Here is a 19,503-nt window from a genome sequence, read left to right as displayed (position 1 = left end):
TGCAATCAGCTGTTTTCAGCTATTGTTAAGGACCTCCAATATGGCTGCCAGAAGGTGTGTTCTACCCCCTGAAAGCCCTATATAGCCAGTTATGCCACTTGACTTTTTCAAGGTAGTAAATTGTCTGATATACGGTTTGTTATTGGGCGTTTGTGCATTTTTGGTAGATCTATGGCATCTTGCGTAGGCTTATATGGCAATGAACATGTGCTGTTAAGATTTTGGGGGAAGAAAACACCAATTTCATTTTCATTTACTACAGATTCTTCCCTCTTGACTCACTTTGGTATGTCTTTTTCGCTATGAACACATGATCATTAATAGGGGTTTTTATTTTGAAAAGTACTGACCGGAAGTTCTGTTTTCGTCGCTCTGTCTAGCTTGACGCTGTGTCTACAACACAGGGTCGACACAGACGGCAACTATCATGTGAGGAACAGGTCGATAGAGAGAAGTAGCGCGCGGATAGTTTTTAATCTTCTTCTGCGGATACCTCGCTAGCCTCAGAGCCAACATTACGCTGGATAAAACAAGGCGGACTCCGGTGGGACTGCTGTCATTCGGTAGGTTTTATTTTATTTTATTTTTAAAATTGATTCTCCCATGCAAGTGGCTGACAGCCGCACTTTCTTAGCCCTGCGCGTGAGTGCACGACTGAGCGCTTATCGGGAATGTTATTTTGAAATGATTCCTATCTGACACACCACACCGCCTAGGAACTGAATCATGGAAACAGTTATTATTTGAATTAACGTCTTGCTTGTTTTCGGCGTCTTGCTACCTGATGGTGCGCTGCTGAATTATTTAACCGTGGTTGTAACTTTATAGATTGTGTAGGTTGCAACAGGTGACGTGGGCAGGCTCAAAAGAAACGGTTAATGCTAATTATTTCCAGAGAAATATGATGCCCAAAGTGACAGACAGTCATGAAGTGGTGAATACAATTAAACTATTACCTGCAGTACCTATACTCGCTAACAAATATGAACGGAAGTCAGTAATAATTTTCAGGAAAGCATTCATTATGCATATAACTTACATAAAATGGGTTATTTATTACTATGTGTACTACGAATTGGTGCCATAAAGATTTATGTCAACTTGAAATGGTGGATAAACTATTCCACTAATAAAAAGGAAGGGTAAAGTGAGCTTAGTGGGGTTTTAGCTAAACTACACACGTGGTAGTGTTTAAAAAGGATAGGGTTGCTTGTGATTTAATGCCACAATGGGCACCAGTTGCTTCAGTAAACTTCCACCATTGAATAAGCTGGGAAGGCAGGTGTGCATTGGTTATTCTGGAGGACTAAAGTAGAAACATAGACAACAATGTAAGGAGATGAAGCTGGTCAAGGATAAGAAAGTCTCACAACAGTACATAGGGAAAAGCTTATATGCTTAATTTTGAAATATCACTAGTAGTACCATCAAACAACCCCAAGTTGTCACACAAGTATTTTCTATAATGAGTTTCAGTCGTAGTGGTTTGTGATCCTTGTGTCTGGCAGGTGGCTCCATGTCCTCAGAGAGCTGAAATCCAGTCAGGCAAGAAGCGCTCGTCTCATCCTAGACACTCAGTTGTTGTGGACTAATGTTTCAGCAGTGGGATACACTTTCACTCAATCTGCAGCTGAGTCATATAATAGATTCATCTTAATTAGAGGTGGCCTTGCATCCACACTGAGCTTCATGAGCGCTTCTTCTTTCTTGTATGTAACCCTGCCAGCAGATGTGCAGAGGCAGAACATGACTGACTGCTGGAAAGGAGAGAGAATTGGGAATCCACTGTTGTTTTCCACAGCTCCACTCATATACACAGATTATGTTTTTAAGGTACATAAGCATTAGGAAACACAATTGTTGCAAGCAGCTTAAAGCTGCTAAAGTCTGAGTGTTGGTCAGAGGCTTGGTGAGCATAAGGTGTTCATGGGTCAAAGGTCGTGGACTCGGACCAATCCTTGTTAAATAATGGAGTAATCACAGAAAAGGCTTGGGGTACTGGTTGTTGCTGTCCCTAGGCGATTAGTGCTGACTGATCCATTTTTAAAGAATGTGCACTTTTGAAATAGTCCTTACTGTATGTCTGATTCTGCTGGGTTAAAGTGTGTTTTTTAGGTGAGATCTTAGATTTTCTCCCTGTCTTTTTTGCATGTAATTGACTTTATCCAAACAGAGCAAAACATCAATAAGGAAACTGACAATGGGAGGCAAAGCACAGTAATATGCTGAATCCTTGTGCAGGTTTCTCCATGGCATTTATATTGACAATCCATTGGAGACTGATTGTGTGGATTCGTAGAATGTTTGTTTGGACTTTTACATCCAAGAAATTTTTATTTCATGGCACTCCTGGAGTTTTTAAATAGAATCGAGAAAGTGTGTCCTATGTCCCAGTTGGATCACTGACTACTGTCACTGTGTTCACAAACTCGGTCCCCCATTCAGTGTTTTTAGAGTCTTAATTTTCTTGTGTCTGTCTTAGAGAGAGACCCGCTTGTGGTTCTAATTCAAGACTGGACTGAACATCATAACAATAGCATATGGAAATACTGTTTTAGCTCTTTTTCCCCCCCCTTTAAGACCTTGATCTTCACTTCCTATTGTTGCCGCCAACCCTCAAGATGTTGATCCCAGACCGCTTCATGTTGGCTTTTCATAATAATCTGTCCCATGTTGCCCCTGGGGCAAAAAAAAACCAGCGGTACACAAGCTGTCACTTCCTGGAATAAGTGGCTGACTTATAAGGGGCTGTCCCTGCATATCAGCCCAGGAGACAAAAATACACCAGGGAGCCGAGTGTCACTGTCACTGGCCAACCAGATGGGCTACTGTCAGATGAGAAAGGCCAAGTTAAGCTATGATGTATTAGTGTTTTCCAACGGTTGGGTTGAGACCCCAAATTTGGGATGTGGGAAGAAAATTAATGAATTAATTAGACTAGAATTAATTAATTAAATATATTGAGTCTTGTCTTAAGATAAAGTTTGATTATTTTATATGAAGTTATTGGTTATGTTATAAAGTCAGCAGCTTCCCAAATCTCATAGATAAACTGAGTGAAATACTGTGGTTAGCAGAATAGAGGCTTAAAGCAATAATCCATAAGTTTTCATAAATAGATGTCCATTTTCTACTCTTTATCACCAATTGAACACAGTAGTGATTCAGCCTGTATTCAGTTCATGAAAAATTTTCCATTTGCTATTGAAACAGCCGGTGTCTGGTAGCTCTTTCCTTGGAAAAATCCTCTGTTGATGCGTTTTACATTTGCGGTTTGTTTAAAATAAACAGAAGAAGAACTGGGTAGTTATCATGAGCAGTGATAGCCACCATGGCTGAACAGACAAAGAAAAGAGAAACTCAAACTGCATCAACAGAAGACTGACAGCTGATCTCAACTCATGCTGTCACGATTCTCTCTTTTCTCTCAGTTAAATGCCCCTCGCTTTGTAGTAGTGTATTAGACTCAGAGGGTTGTAAAATTCTTATCATTTTTCTTTTCATTTTTTATGACAGCTATCGAAAGTGTACCTGCTAAATGGCTATTGAACAGTGTCAAAGGGAAAATCCCCCTTGGACTGTTAAAATCATTGATTTGTGATGTTCAGTGCATTCCAGTGGTTATTTTGTGATGAATGAATCTATTGTTGTATCCACTTTCCCTCAACCTGCCTCGTCTTCTACTTCAGTTAGTGGTTTCATATGTTTTTCAGAATGCCTTTTGACAACACCCAGAGAACAGGCATGAACTTGTTATTTTCAATATAAGGTGTATGGGTGTAGAAATACAACTAGCTAGCCAACTGGTTTGTGAACATTGGGGTGTGTCGATCATTGTGGCCACATCCCTACTTAAAATGTAACATGTCTTGCATTCTGGTCTATTGAGGCTACTGTCAATGGAGTCTGTCTCTCTCTCTTCTACGATGGATTTCTCCCTGTATGATTGTTGAATGTTGGTGCAAAATGGCGGCTCTAGAAAGAAGCTCTTGCTCTTTGAATTTAGGTGAAAACTCCATTGTAGCTGAATATCTCAACGTGATGTCATGTTGTCTACTTTTGGCAAGTTATCCACTGTTTTGTTGTACAAAAAAACAGTGTTTTAGGGTGGATTTTCTCTTTTAATAATTAAAGTTTTGTGGACTCTGCACTTTGAGTGGTAGTTTGGAAACCAGCTTGGCAGGCCTAACATACTGTACACTGGCAGTGCAAGGGTCTAATGCTTATTAGCTGGCAAAATCCTATAGTTCTTGAGGACACATGGGTCCAAATCCCACCCCGTAATGCAGATGGAAGTTTAATCTAAACCAACATAAAGCCCAGACAATCCATCTATTGCACCAGAAGGCTTGAACAAAACCACCTGTGAGGGCTTTTTCCACCCAATGCCAACATTGATATAAGCAAAGTTGCTCATTAGAGATTCATCTGTCAATATCTGTCACTTTGTGGTAGCATGTAGTTCCTTGCAACACTCACTGACATCTCGCTTGTCGAGTATCTGAGGGTGAACTTTTCCTTTAAATTGATGCTACTCCCTGATCTCCCTAAAGCACTATGCTGGACAGAAATTACATTTGCTACTGCTTTTATTGATTCAAAAGAATATACTGTACAGGGTCTAATTAGGGTCTAAGGGCTGTAGGCCTAATCCAGCCCCAAACCTCTCCAGTATGTGGTGTTAATACGGTGAGGATTAGGGGTTTGATTTCAGCTGGGCCCACATGCACCAATCAAACCCTGTAAGTATGGGTATAAGCAAGCATATGGCATGTATTCTTCCAAGCCAAGCTACTGTAGTCTGTATCATGGGAGTGACAGACTGTCTTCAAGCCAGACCATGTCTCGGGGGAGTTTATACAGAGCGGTCCTGATAAGCCAACATTCAGCCACTGCAATCCCAAGCTTTAGACCTCGACCTGCTATAACTCCTAGTGAGGAGGAAGGAGGGAAGGAAGGGGATAGGAAGAACTTGTTTTAGTAGAAAAAAATGGATATGGTCCAGTCAGTCTCGTCCACTTCTCATATGATGGATATGATGCTTGATTACATATTTATTGTAGAATTGATTGATACTACAGTGGTTGTCCATGGGATTTCACATAAGTATGCAGTCTTGCTTATTCTGCTTCTGATTCTGGGTTTGGTTTCTGGGGAAAACATTTTTTTTTTTGGCATGAAGATGGTCAAATTTAAAGATATTGAATATCGGCACATGATTGCAGCTATTGGCAGTTTCAGTCCAAAAATTAACAATATCGGCCTTCAAAAACTCATGTGGGTTGAACCCTAGTAGACACTTGTGATCCAATTTAGACTGTACCGCAGAAATGTGGAAGATTGACAGCATAAATCTCTTGCAGTTGTTTTCCAGGATACCCAGAGTTGGAAAACACATTTGGCGTCTAAGTGGTTCAAGAAATCTTGTAATCCTGTAGTCCTGGGATCACTGGTTCTAGCAACGTTACTTCCAGCTCCTGATCAATACAAACACTGGATTTCCATTACAAAACCTGTAGTGACGCTACACATGTCAACAATGCCCATGTAAGCCCAGCTGGTGTAAGTGGGACCTTTCCTTTTACAGTCACATTGTTTTTATTGGTGGTTACGGGACGTGTGGACACTCCCTTGTGCTTAGACAACCTTTGTACTTCAGGTGGGGGATCCACTGTGTTATTTACCTGTCTCTTTGAATAAGTCTTAACTAATAAGGGCATACAGGCAAAGTGTGATAGCGGGAAACCATGTAAGGAATCTCCATTGTCTTTAACCCCAAATCAGAGATGTGATTGGCTATTTCACACAGGCAGCTTTCTTATCTGGTTTCCTATAAATCTAAGTAAGTGGGTAAACTGTTGTTAAAAACGCATTCGCAGCTCAGGGAGACAACATCTTTCTTCACCTCATGGTATGTAAGAAATGGTCGTTTCTGTAACTATGCATCAGGAAGCCAAAAGGGCGGTGGGCCTTGTTTCCCATGTGACTGCAGTATTTGTATGTTTTGATTTTGCTCCGAGTTCCTAGGGAGAGATCAATTTCAGAGAGAGACTGAAGAAAATAAATGTTTGGTTAGTGCTTGAGAATGTGTCAAGAGCCTATGAACTGAATGAATGAATCATGATGGGTATTAGATGTAGGCTGCTAGTTTCATTTCATTTCTTGTGGTTCAACAGTGTCAAATCACTTTATAAGAGTGACAAAAATTGATGGATTGCATTGATTTTTTGCTCATTCATTAATGTTTTCCTACTTTGTTCTTGCTCTTTGTGTTCCTAATCACATATTTGCATGTGATCTCACCTACATTTCTCATTTGCAAGTTTTGCAGTGTTTCATAACGCTGTTGTTGTGTGGAAACCTCGTCACTCGTAACTTCAATTGAAGAATTACATGCTCCTCTATGGGTTGAGAAACTTCTACAACTCTTGGGCTTATAAAACCCTTTCAAACCCCCTGTTGGATAAACTGAAAAATACATGGTGGTCAAGCTTAAAAACAAGGCTGTTTTTTTGGAGATACCTGACTGCGACAATGATGGCAGTAGAAGGGGAAGTGGTGGGCAGGTACGCTGTTGTTTTCCTCACAGTTTCCATTTCATTTTATTAAAATGCAGAACTAGTAAGGGGAATGAAGGTAGTAGTGCTAACAAGAGGGATAACTCTAACTTCGTCTCTGCTTACATCAACACTTTCTACAGCACTGTGTCTGACTTCCCTGCTGGTGTCTTGCGTTTTTGTGACAGTCATGGGAGTGTACTTGTGTTTCTGGTTTGCCTAAGAACTGCTCTCTCTTTGTGAGTTTTTGTCACTGCCCCTGGCCATGGTAAATATAAAGGCCTGTTCACATGTCCTGAATATCACATGCCTGGCCCATAAAGCCCCAGGACCTGCTTTGTTGCCCTAATTACTTTTTCTCTTTCTTTGAGCATTGCCATTGTGTTTTTCTGCAGTTGGGTTTATGTGACTTTAGTCTCGCACAGCATACCTTTTAATATTTACCCAAATTTTCCAATAGAGGATTGGATTTGAGAGTGTCTTTATTGTTCTCAATACCATTAGCCATGTATTCTTAGTTACCTCCGCCAAGGAGGTTATGTTTTCGGTGCCATTTGTCTGTTTGTCTGTTTGTTTGCCTGTTAGCAGGATTACGGAAAAACTACTGGCCCGATTTTCATGAAACTTCATGGAAGGGTGTAGCATGGGCCAAGGAAGAACCCATTAAATTTTGGAGCGGATCTGGATCCGACTCACGAACAAGCAATAATAGCACGAACCTTGCGGAGGTCTGCACTCTCCGAGTGCCCTTCTAGTTTTGGTATGACTTTGTTCTGCCTCTGCGGATGAATCCTGATTGATTTCCATGCATTTGAATTTTGCCTGTTTGTAGGACTGCACACCTGACCTTTCCATCTGATGGACTAGACAGGAGATGCAAATCTTTGTTCCCACTTCCTCCTTCCTTCTCATTTGTCCTTCTGCCCTGCCTGGACTTGCAGAAAGAGGCAGAGAGACGAGCACCAGAGTCGGACTCTACCAATTGTCAGGGTGCTTCACAGCAAAATCAGAAATCTTATAGGTTTGCCTTTCTTTGCTCATAGTCACAGTGTCCTTTTCTCCTTGCCATTGTCACCAGACGAATACGAATCCTATAACTCGACTGGTACCTTAAGGCTAGACCGGAGAGTTGAAACATGGAGTTTGTGGCACCAGAAATAGGATCTTGACCAGTACTTGAAGGCCAACAGGTCTGGAGTCAAAAGCTTTGTCATAAAACTCAGCTGTCCCCTTATGGCTTAATTTTATACTGCCTTTGTGATCCATGTTGTTATCTTTGTTGATAGGGTTTAGGGTTAGGGTTTAGATGTGCAGAATTCACCAATCAGAAAAACTCTGACATACATGTCTGTTTTTATCTGTGATTCAATTGCACAAGTATTTACTGCAGGACATTCACGTCACTTATTCAGAATGTCTCTGTAATTGACAGATACAGTAACAACATCTATGCAGCCCTACACAGACCCAATGAATTTTATAACTTGTTTCATGCATTCATTGCAGACCAGACTGTTTACCCCTTTAGAACTTTTCTGAGCTGAGAAATTACATCAAACCAGTAGGGCTGGACCCGAATATTCGACTATTCTGATATTCGTTTGTTGGGTAGGTATTCAGTTTTCAATTTTGGGATTCGGATATTCGTTTTTATATGTTTGTTTAATTTTATATGTAATGATCGCTGCTTGGGTGTCTATATAGTGACGTCACACTTCGCTCTTGCGGAGTCAGAGCTTGACCTATATCACAACAACGTCTGCCCTTAATAAAACTACAGCTGAAGTATGAAGTTTTTCGTCTGGTGTTCATCTCTTCTTCTCTAACGACTCCCCGGAGATCATCCACATCTCTACAAATGGCGCCCGAACCGTGTCGTGATCACCATCGTGATTTAAGCTGTGGCCGCTCTCTGAGTGAGGTCGGACTGTTGTTTGAGTTCAAGTGGATTCATTGTGGTTGCCGTGGACTGCTATCTCCGCGCTATGACGGTGTCTCAGTGGATATAAACGGTGCTAAGCTACATTTTCCTTGGCTGCTAACTGAAGGAGCTACAAGACCGCTAGCTGGCTGTTTGCCAAGAGGTTGCCGCTGAGTTTGCTATCCCGTTTTGGAGCGTGTAGGAGCGACGGACCTGTGGACTCCACCGAGTATGTTTTCAGCGCTGTGTTTTTGTGAGGAGGAACTGTGACTGTGTGAACTTTGTCGGGTGAACTGTTGCCCGTGTATGGAAAGTCAAGCAGTTTGAAGGTGCATGACTCTTAACATGCCCCCCCCACTCCCCCCCGGCTGAAGCTTTGAATATTCGCTGTTGATTACTACCGAAGCTCCGGAGCCCATAAAATGGTATTCAGGACAGCCCTACAAACCAGGAATGCATAAAGTGTTTATCTCATGGAATCACTATACAACTTAGTTATGGATAATCATGGAAAAGTCATGGAATTTCACATCAGGGCCACGGAACCCTGGACATGTATGGGGAATTAGCGAGATGCTTTGTTACAACACAATTGGCAGGTACTTGCAGTAATATTTCACTGTTGTTCTACTGTATCTGCCCTCGTAAAACTAAACAGTTTGTGTACATGTTAACTTTATATGCCACTGGCAGTAAGATCTCATGTATATTGGTTAGAGCTTGAGACTTTTGAGTCAGAAGCCAAAGTCATAAAACTCAGCTGTCCTCCCTAAGGCTGCAGACTTGCTAGTGGGATCTTACATTATGTAGTCTGGCTTGGGAATTCAAACATGGCGCTGGTATCTCAAGTGTAGGCCTGCAGAGTTATGGCACTGACAGCAGGATCTCAAGTAGACCAATGTGGAACCTGAGAGCTGCTTATGTATGACAGCCAGGTTTCATCTGAAAGTTGCTGTTCTTCCTTCTGTCTTGCCTGGATTGTTTTATAAAATGTGGACCATGGACATACAGCAAGCATATTAATAATGGAGGTATTGTACTATTACTTTTCATTTTTAAAGAGCAAATCAACATTAAATCACATAGGGCTGAAAACAGCTGCTGCACTGCTCCCTATGGGTTGAAACTTGTAAAGCATGTTGCATTGTGGCCACACCCCAATCAGTGATGTCAAAGCAGGTGTTTGGCATCAGCTGTTAAAGGAAAAACACCTGCTTTGACATCACTGATTGGGGTGTGGCCACAAGTGCAACATGCTTGAAAGTTTAAAACTATAAAGAGCAGCGCCACAACAATTTTCTGCCCTATGTGATTTAGTGTTGATTTGCTCTTGAATTCATTTAAAATTGTTTTAAAGGGGCATTACGTAGTCTATGACCTCTATTGGTGACCAGTAGGAATTGCAACAACACTGATAGAACTTCTCTCCTCCTACACAAGTCTCTGGTACAAACCCCCTCCTGTCCCCTTGAGCTACGGTGGCCTGTAATTGACACAAACAATGAAGTCACATTTTCACAATAGATACAAATAAGCTAGCCAATTAGAGCAGAGATCCAGCAGAAACATCTAGTGAAGAGGTAATATATCACCATGCTAAATACTGGAAGAATAATACATTCTGTCTAGGGCTGGGTTTAAAAAATCGATTTTCCGATTCAAATCGATTTTCATTTGAATGATCCGATATCGATTCATAAAATCACGAGATCGATGTTTTAATATATTCCCAATATATGCCTGTAGAGTCTGTAGAGTTGCACAACTTGCTAGCGCCGGCTGCCGGCTATTTAGCCATCTACTCACATCTGTCTGGCCGGCTGCTTTTATAACTGAATGTCACTAAATGTTCACACTACCAGAATTTGGTAGCTACAACAGAATTTTTGAATGAGAGTGACTGCGCATGTCTGGTAGCCTACATACTGGAGCAGACTGAAGTCAAATAACTAGACTCAGACTGTCTGTAAGGGTATCAGGAGTCACTCCACTCCTCCGATCTCACGATGGCTGGAAATAATGTCTGTAACCATAGTAACGTTTACTTCAGTTATGGCGGCTACCGTCGCCTGTATTTTAAGTTTATTTGACACCAGTAACACCAGTAACCAGAGGAGTCAGTTTATCCATAAGATCTTAATAAACCGCCATTGACAGCGGCGTCATATTCTCTTTTTCTATCGCAGGAACTTCATACTTTTAACAGCAACATTTGGGCTGAAGGCCGCAGAACTGGAACAACCGCAATGTTGAGGAAACAGACTGGATCGAAAAATTGAGAATATCTCACAATACTTACCTCCGTCTCTTTCAAATTAAGGATGATAATGTTACATAACATAACGAGTGTTGAGCCTTAACGTCACGTAACAACCAGCTGTCCAGTCCCGTTCTGGTTCACACTATTCGGACTAACCGAATCCGCTCTCAAATTCAGTATCAGTACCTGAATTTTTCAGGTAGTGAGTTTGGTTATAGAATGCGGTTGTCACTGTCCTTAATAACTGAACTGTGCGTGTAATTGCAAGGGGAGTTGTGCGTTTTTTTAGATGTTTCAAAATAATAGCGATCTCTGCCGAGCTTCTGCGCAACGCGCAGCGAACGGTTGCCATGGTAACGACGGACTCAACTGAAGCGTTACAGCTGAAACTACTGTATAACGCTAAATACAAGGCCTTAGCTGAGGAGATCATTGTAGGGGCTTCATTACCATGACCATGTAAAATCATTATTTAAACTGATTTATGTTTCCATCATTATTGGATCTCAGTTCTGTGAGTGCAGTAGTACTCAGGAGAGAGATCCAGTCTTGCTCTGAGAAGACTATAATATGCACTTTGGTATTATATTTATTACTATTTGTAATAATATTTTTGTTTTAGACTACTTATTTCTTCTGCACTGACTGAAGAAAGTACATTAAACATTCACAATTAAAAAACATAATCAGTTTATTTTTCAATTGAGCATTGATCCTGTAATAAAAATGTTTATGTTATTTTAAGTCATGCTTTCATAAACATATTTAAGGTTTGTTTATTAATTCGGTAAAAATGCATCACCGGAAAAATGTATCTTGCCATCGCAAACATCCCTTAGCCGGCTACTTTTCCCATCTGGCTGGCTACTCAAAAATTTGGGGAACCCCCTGCTTGCACTATATTGTGTTGACTGCTGTAGTGTGTTGGTCATGTTAAATAAAAAGTACATTAATGTAACTGTTTTGGGGTCAATTCTTAATGTAAACATTAATATTTTTAATAATGCACCAGGTTAGAGGGTTCCTTGTACAATTTACAGCATTAGTTCTCTGAGAATCTCTTTCATATCCAAGCAAAATTGATATTGTAACTGAAATATCCCTAACCGAATCGATATTGAATCGAATCGAATCGGAAATCGAATCGAATCGGGACCTTGTGAATCGGAATCGAATCGATTCAGGAAATCAGTGGCGATACCCAGCCCTAATTCTGTCATCTGGATTTTTGGCTAGTAGTAGCTGAAAACTTTTAAGTATTGCCTTTTTCATTTTTACTCCTCACTTCCATTTTGGTGCAAAACATACTGCCATTTTAATTGTTTGTATTTTGAGACTTTCTGCACATGATTAGCCAAGTCCTTCAATTACACATATAAACTTACGTGCATTCTGCCCCACATTATCTATTTTTCCATGAATTATCCAGTCTGCTCCACTGTGGTCTCCCACCAAGGGAATAACAAATATGTAGCTGATGAATAGCCTGGTCCCTCCTATAGGCCGTTATCTGCAGGGTAAGTATGGGTGTGTGCGCCCTCGGCCGTGGACCAGTCTGATGTGGTATATAGATATTGGCTCAGTAGATTCCCCTCCGGAAAAGCCGTCAACTGGCATTGTTGGCGGTTAGTGCCAGGGTGTCGTTTTTGTGATTGCTTTTTGGAATTTTTGTATTTTCATTTCAAAATAATTGCTGTAAATACAATTACTTACATGTCTGTCAAGCAGCTCAACTCTGTGTTGATGCTTTTTCAAAAGACAGTTTGTATAGACTTTATTGAGAAAGAAGCAAATATCAAGCAAATTCTTGTAAATAGGCTCTAATAGGTTATGGGTCTATACGTTCATGGGGGGAAGATGTGATTTCATTGAATGGAGCACCAAAATGGTGGAAAGTAAAGGACACAAAGTTATATGCTCTCATTGTGTAGTTTTAACATCTTTTAATAGGCAACTCTGTGAGCAGTAGCATAAAACTTTATCAGAAATCCCAGGCAACTTAATTATTTAACTAGGGCGCCATTTCTTTAACTGTGGGTCAGGAAGCAATATGGGTCATGGATCTGTTTCTGTCGGGTCCCCAGACTAGAATTGGACTAAGACTAGAGATTTCTAATGATGACCTACTTGTATTGTCGTTATAGCAGTCATTAAGGCTAGTGCATGAAAACCATCCACAGGATGTTGGGAGTGATTCATGGGAGGAAGCCCGAGGAATTGCTTTTCTGGAGAAATTATCCTGCAAGTAGTGTGTTTGGAGAGTGTTGAGTTCAGGGCAATTTCCTCCGGAGAAGCTTGTGTTGAAGTTGAGCTTGAAATTTTCTCTGATGTGAATTTGGGACGCTGATTGTTTTAAAGAGGCTAAAGCACAGAGTCAAGAAAAGTAGGCTAATAAAATTACAGTACTTCATCACCCTGTATATTAAATCATGGAGTTCAGCACATTAAATGAAATTAGGTTATTTTCTAACTGAAATAAACGTATTATACGGTTGCTTGTAGAGGGCTGTGTGGTAGGCTGGGACTGAAATGACCTAAATTGTGTGGCGATTACGCTTGCTTTGATGTCATTCCCTCACGCACACATACACACCTACACACACACACACACACACACACACACACACACACACACACACACACACACAGGGTATCTTCACCATCTTGTATCTGAGGATCTCAGTCACATGTTTTGCATATTTTCTCCAAACTGACAAATCACCATTCACTGTAGCAGGAGGCGAATGGGAGACTGTGGAAGGAGACACTCAACGCTAAACACTGAACTTACCTTTCTCTTAAGATTAAAAATGACTGTTGAGTGAGGTTTCCCATAAAGTAAAAGTCAGATGAACAGCTTAACCAGTGTCATGTCTAGGGATGTTAATGATTAATCGATGATCGATTAATCACCGTTAACAATTTGATCGATCGAGCATATATTAATCGATAATGTATGTTATGTGCTATTTCTCATTTTTTTCGCAAAATGATTTACCGCCACAAGTGTGCAATTTAACTTTCACCGCCTATACAGAGGAAGAAGAAAGCCAAGCAAGCGGGCGGAAGCATTACACCTGAAAAGACAACAGTGTTCATTGTAAACATTGTAATACAAAGTTGAAATACAGCACCTCTACAAGCACAATGAAAGAGAATGCATTCACCCGGCCGGCGAAGTTGGTGCGACACTATTTGTGCCTCCCGACCCGGGACAGCTGTTCCCCCGGAGCGTGTGTTTCAGCGGATGGACTGACTGTCACCAGGCTGCGCACTGGACTCATCCTTGACCATGTAGATATGCTCTTATTCTTAAATAAACCAGTAGATTGTCGTGCCATTGTTTCCAATACATAAACTGTGGCAGCGCCACAATATCGGCACGGCCGGCACAACATAAACAGTTAATCAATGTATAGAAATTGATCTAAATCGCCTTGTAATGCGTCTAATGTGCGCATCACGTCATGTCTGTCATTTGGCGATGCAGTAGCTCTGTACTCAACCTGACAGTCCATCTCCCGTTCTGAAAACGTTCATAAAACAATATAAAATTCCACATTTTCTCCGAACTCACATGTGTTGTAACGGTAAAGAGTAACTTGATACTTTTCAATCGGACAATTCTAACGCTGCTCAACACTCAGAAAGTTAAAATGAGTGCAGTGCAGAGACTTCTTTGCATATTCTGCCAGTTGGGTTCCGTTGGACACAATGTAAAGACAATTTAAAGTAATTAAAGAAAGTACATTTTCAGCCTGTGGGAAACACTGACGTCCGTTGTCAGGGGTCCCGACTCTTTTGAATTATGCTTGGTTGAGTAACTTGTTGAGTAGGCCTAAAGACAGGTGTAAAAACACACATTTTGTATTTTCTATGTCAAAAGCTGTTTTTTACATAATGATTAATCGATTAATTGGTCATTAACGTGACCGACAATCGATTAAGGAAATTTCTGAAAATTTGCATCCCTAGTCATGTCTAATATTAATTATCTGCTGATTCTGACACGTCATCTGTCATTATAGTTCAGTTACATTGGAATGCGCGACGTTACTGTCTGCATTCCCCCATTGGAAATCATGGCATATTTGACATTATACAACATTTGTTTCCGACCCTGCGTTGCTATTGGACGGGAGGCAATCTAGCACTTCCTCTCGTGTGTAATCCCTTAAAGAACTAACTAAACCACAAACCCAAATCTGTGTAAAGCCTGACATTTAATGGTAAAAGATGAAGATGCTAATGAAATCGCCATCTGCTATTGGCTGATCTTTGGTGCGAGGTGATGTCACCACCTGTTGTACACGTGACATCATCTGGCAACATAGATCAAAGACCATTTGGGTTTGAGGTTTAGTTACTCTTTAATTATAGGAAACATTGGATTTTCTGCTTTTAAAGTTGCTGCCAGCTAAAAGTGTTGCAGCTGTGAGCAAAAGCCGGCACGGCACTGTGATTTATTGTTAGGCCTTTAGTGTGTGATGCAGCAGTCTGTTCTGTCTGTGTTTCTGAGAGGGAGGCAGCAGGTACATGCTTCAGCTCTCTGACATTCCAGCCATTAATATTTCCTGTTTGAGGGGAAGCCGCCGCCACTGGAGCTAATCAGCATCACATTTAGCAGCAGCACGTCTCCCCGCTAAGACTGAACTCACTGTGGTTGGATTTGAATTCCACTTTAATAACTAAAGAATCCCTCACACTTTCTCTCTCTCCCTCTCTCGCTCTCTCCCTCCTCTCTCCCTCCTCTCTCCCTCTCCCCTGTTTTTCCTCTCTCTCCTGGCATCCAGTCTGTCTGGGCAGGAACTTGTTGACTCGGCTTTGATCTCTCTCTCTCAGACATGCACACACACACACACACACACACACACACACACACACACACACACACACACATACACACCCACCACTGGCTTTCGCCAATTATGTTGTAAGCTACTAACTTATAAAACAAACATTGTGACCTTTGACCCAGCCTTAATTGTATCAAAGTGAATATCTTTCCATGTGTGTTGTACTGTACTTTGACATGAGAGCTGTTTGTGTCGGGAACCTGGGATTCCTTTCATCCTATCAGAATGAAATTTCATATGCTGAATATGGACACAAGTACAAACACGTTCTGTGTGTGATTTTTCTTATTTCATTCTGATGAATAACTAAATAGCTGGTTATTTACCAAGGGATTTGATGAATTAATGACAAAATATTATGTGTATGGTGGCGAACATCTACGTTTTTTGCAATTACCAGCTGTTTTTGTTAAGAAACAGCATGTCAAATTACAGGGAGTGTGTCATTTTGAGCAAAAGGCTCTTTTTTGTTAAACTTTGTGCTTGATCTACTCGATGCAGCTGGTATAAAATGCAGAAATGTACTATTTTCTAGTTGATTCTGGTGATCACCAAAGGATCAATCACCCAGGATGAAACCATTTTCATCCCTGTTGTCTCATCTTAAAGATGTCTGCAACCCAGAGCAGCATGTGGTGAACTGTCATTGAGGAGTCAGAAATCCAGTCAGCCATTAGGATGAAGAACAGTCGTCTGGCAGTGACCTCTGTTTCTTATTTTGTCTTTCAGAACACGTACAACTCGACAGCACTAACCCAATCCAATAGTCCCGGACTGAATTTCCCCATTAATCGCTTGTGTTCAGGTTGAGTTCAATTTCAGAACTACAGTTGGAAAATAACTCATGATAATAGAATTTCAGGCTCGAAGTTCTGCCTTCTTCTGTTATTGCTGGACTCAGTTAGGGTAACGGTAGAGTTTTTTTTAAGGATGTGGTCAGGTTTGAATTTTCAGGCCTGAGTCAAGTTACATCAGGTCAACACAGGGCTGCAGTCTATGGACAATCTGTTCTACTCTTCACTCTGTTCTTATAACTTTTACAGCAAAAGACTGTATTTCACACGTACTGTATATGGTTGGACTGAGTGTTTCAAGCTCATCTCCAAATACTGGAAGTGCGCACAGAGGCAGAAGTTCACAGCTGTGTCATTTCATATTTATTTTGGAGTCAGCTTCCCCTTATTGGAAACAAACGCGTTAGTCAAAATGTAGGAATGTGTAGAGAGGGAGATTGTTTTGATGGATCTCTGCGTGTTAAATTTTTTTGGCTAGGGGCAGGGTTCAAAAGAAGACGTGCAAAATGAAAAAGAGGACTTTCTGGTTTGAAACATTGCATATTACAAACCAGGAAACGAAACGGACCAAAATATATCAAAGTGTATTGATTCTCTAAACAGTTTGTAGTTCAACCTAAATATCTGAACTCATAAAGAGGTTTATTTTTTTAAGTTAGCTGTTTATTAGATCTTTACCTTTAATTTCCAGGTAATGTGAGTGTGCTCCTCTGGAAAATAAAATGTGTTGCAGATCCCATCTTCTGCTTCCTTTCTAGTAAAAAAACAGATTCCACTTTTATATTCAGAGTGTAATGAAAAGGTGTATCAATGCCTATAAAACAGGTCATTTTGGGGTTTGCAGTGTGGCTTTTCATTGTCTTCTGTAACCCAGTGACAGATTTCTCCCGCTTTTCCTGTCACCTGTACACTCCAGCTCCTTTGCTTGGTAACCTAATCCCACATTGTGTATCAGGATTCCCTTCACTTCCCAACATGACTTGTCTGACTTATTTATTTTGGCTTCTGGTTGAGGAAAGAGCGTCCCATGTAAAGAAAGAGCTTGGGACAGCTGCTTGGTCAAGTTCTTGCAGCAGATGGAGAGTTTTAGAGGACTTGGCAACACATACTGTACTAGGTTCCTTCTGCAAAATGTAGGATTCGGATCTCTCTAATTCTAGGCTGTAGAGGTCTTTTGGGCTCGGGAATGTCAGCTGTGCTCCGTCCCTCCGACCACAGCTGATGTGGCTCGCTGTTAGGAATGATGATACTAGCTTTTTCCTGTGGAAGGAGGACTAGGCTTGGATCACAGTCTACAGTAAGAAAGTTTTTCTTTTGCGTTTGTGAAAAGGCCCCAATGTTTCTTTTGTAGCTCTAGAGGAGCATCAGAACAGTGCAATCAGAAAGTCTTGCCCTCTCTTCTCTCCACTGCTCTCTTTATTTTTATTTTTTTTGTGATGTTCCGCCAAAGGTGCATCATATAATATTGGGCGACTGGACATGGCAAGTAACTTCTCTTCCATTCTATCCTGAGGAACAAATGGCAGGCGGAACTAGTTTTGTGATGGCATGCTACGTGAAGGAACTTGGAGAGTAACTAAACCCCAAACCCAAATTAGTGGTGAAGCCTGACATCTAATGGTGAAAAGTAGGGTACTGAACTGGCCTTCTGCTATTGGCTGGTCTTTGGTGCCAGGTTATGTCACCTTCTATAGAGTACAACAGGTGGTGACATCAGCTGCAGCTTTAAAAGGAGTGTTTTTCTATAATGAACACTTGGGAATGAAATGGAAAAGAGAAGCAGGGAATAGGTCACAGCTTAGAGAAAAAAGAGAAAGCAGCAGTGCCATCAACCTGGCTTACGACCAGGAAGTGCCATGGCGTAAATGAAGCGCTACCCTTGGCTTCACCTTGCGTCACCATTTTACATCATACTGTTGGGCAGGCAGTTACACTAATCCTAATGCTGTAACAGGACTACATCCTTCCTAACAATACCAGTAGCCTTTAAGTGCTGTTAGCATTTTGTTACGGCTCACAGGTTCTTGTGTTGCACATTACATCACCAGTATAGACACTGAACTTATTGAAATGGCTTGTTTAATTAGCAAGTCATCCATTCAGTGTTCAGGAATAAATATACAGTGTATGAATGCTCAGTGTTAATAGGCTTGCATGAGTGGCAGTGGCAGGCGGCTGTGTATAGTGTTTCCTAAAGTAATTTGGAGTCATATCTAGGAAACTGTAAGTTATAAATGGGATATTGTTCCTGTGTAATGACTTATAGGGGAATTATAATGATCCTACAGTACAGACACTAGTTGATGTGTTGGAGTTTCAAAAGCCAGATGATAGGAAGATAAGATGTTATTTATCTATAATCATGTTTTCCTTAAATGGGGATTTGCATTATACTACTATAGTATACTTTCTGGACGATCATGGGATTTGAAAGGAAAAACTGACTGAACATCAGATTAGATAAGGAAACCATCTTCTTCTTGTGTTGGTTTCCCGCTCAGCTGAGCCTGCCTGGAAAAGCAGACTGATCTGAAGTCAGATACCGTGCCACACACACACACGTACACACACACACACACAAACAAAAATGTGGAAAGAGATACCATGTCAACCACTTCCTGTACCAAAACTCCCAGAATGCACCCTCCCAGTTGAGGTTATATATAGCTTAACAAGGCCGTGAACTTTCCCATAGCATTCTAGCTCTGTGTATGTCTGTGCACACTTTACAGCTGAAACCCTTGAGAATTTCCATTCTAATGTCTGAGAATTTGGGATTTCCAAGTGAAGCCAAGTAGACCAAGTGTATTTTTCTCTTGACTCTGTGGGTCAGTGGGACTTATATCATGGGTGGTCATCAGAGCCAGAAGGAAGTAGGAGCACTTGGTCTCTGAGCTGATATCTGGACCTTATCCAGAAGTAAATGACTAGGCTTGGCGATATCCAAAATATCACGATATACGATATTATCACCATTTGCGTGTGTGTGTGGGGTGGTGGTGGGTTCTTTTTTTCATGTTTTTTTGGGGGGGGGGGGTATTTTTGCGGGACGATAATATCACGATATTCACAAAATATTGCGGTATTCAATATGATCAAATATCGGCCCAAGCCT

At 41.0% G+C, this 19,503-nt stretch overlaps 1 protein-coding gene across 1 annotated transcript in view; it reads left to right on the top strand.

The window, feature by feature from the left end:
• The first annotated feature begins 428 nt into the window (after nucleotides 1-428).
• mical2b (microtubule associated monooxygenase, calponin and LIM domain containing 2b) overlaps nucleotides 429-19,503 on the top strand; it is a 63,005-nt gene continuing 43,930 nt past the window's right edge. The window contains exon 1 of the mRNA XM_071914857.2: nucleotides 429-563. The gene's annotated coding sequence lies outside the window, so the exon portion shown is untranslated. The remainder of the gene's footprint in view (nucleotides 564-19,503) is intronic.

Source organism: Centroberyx gerrardi, chromosome 4 (genome assembly GCF_048128805.1).
Source record: "Centroberyx gerrardi isolate f3 chromosome 4, fCenGer3.hap1.cur.20231027, whole genome shotgun sequence".
In the NCBI taxonomy this organism is placed as follows: Eukaryota; Metazoa; Chordata; class Actinopteri; order Beryciformes; family Berycidae; genus Centroberyx; species Centroberyx gerrardi.
Note: the sequence above shows the minus strand (reverse complement) of the source record. Positions and strands in the feature narration are given on the sequence as shown.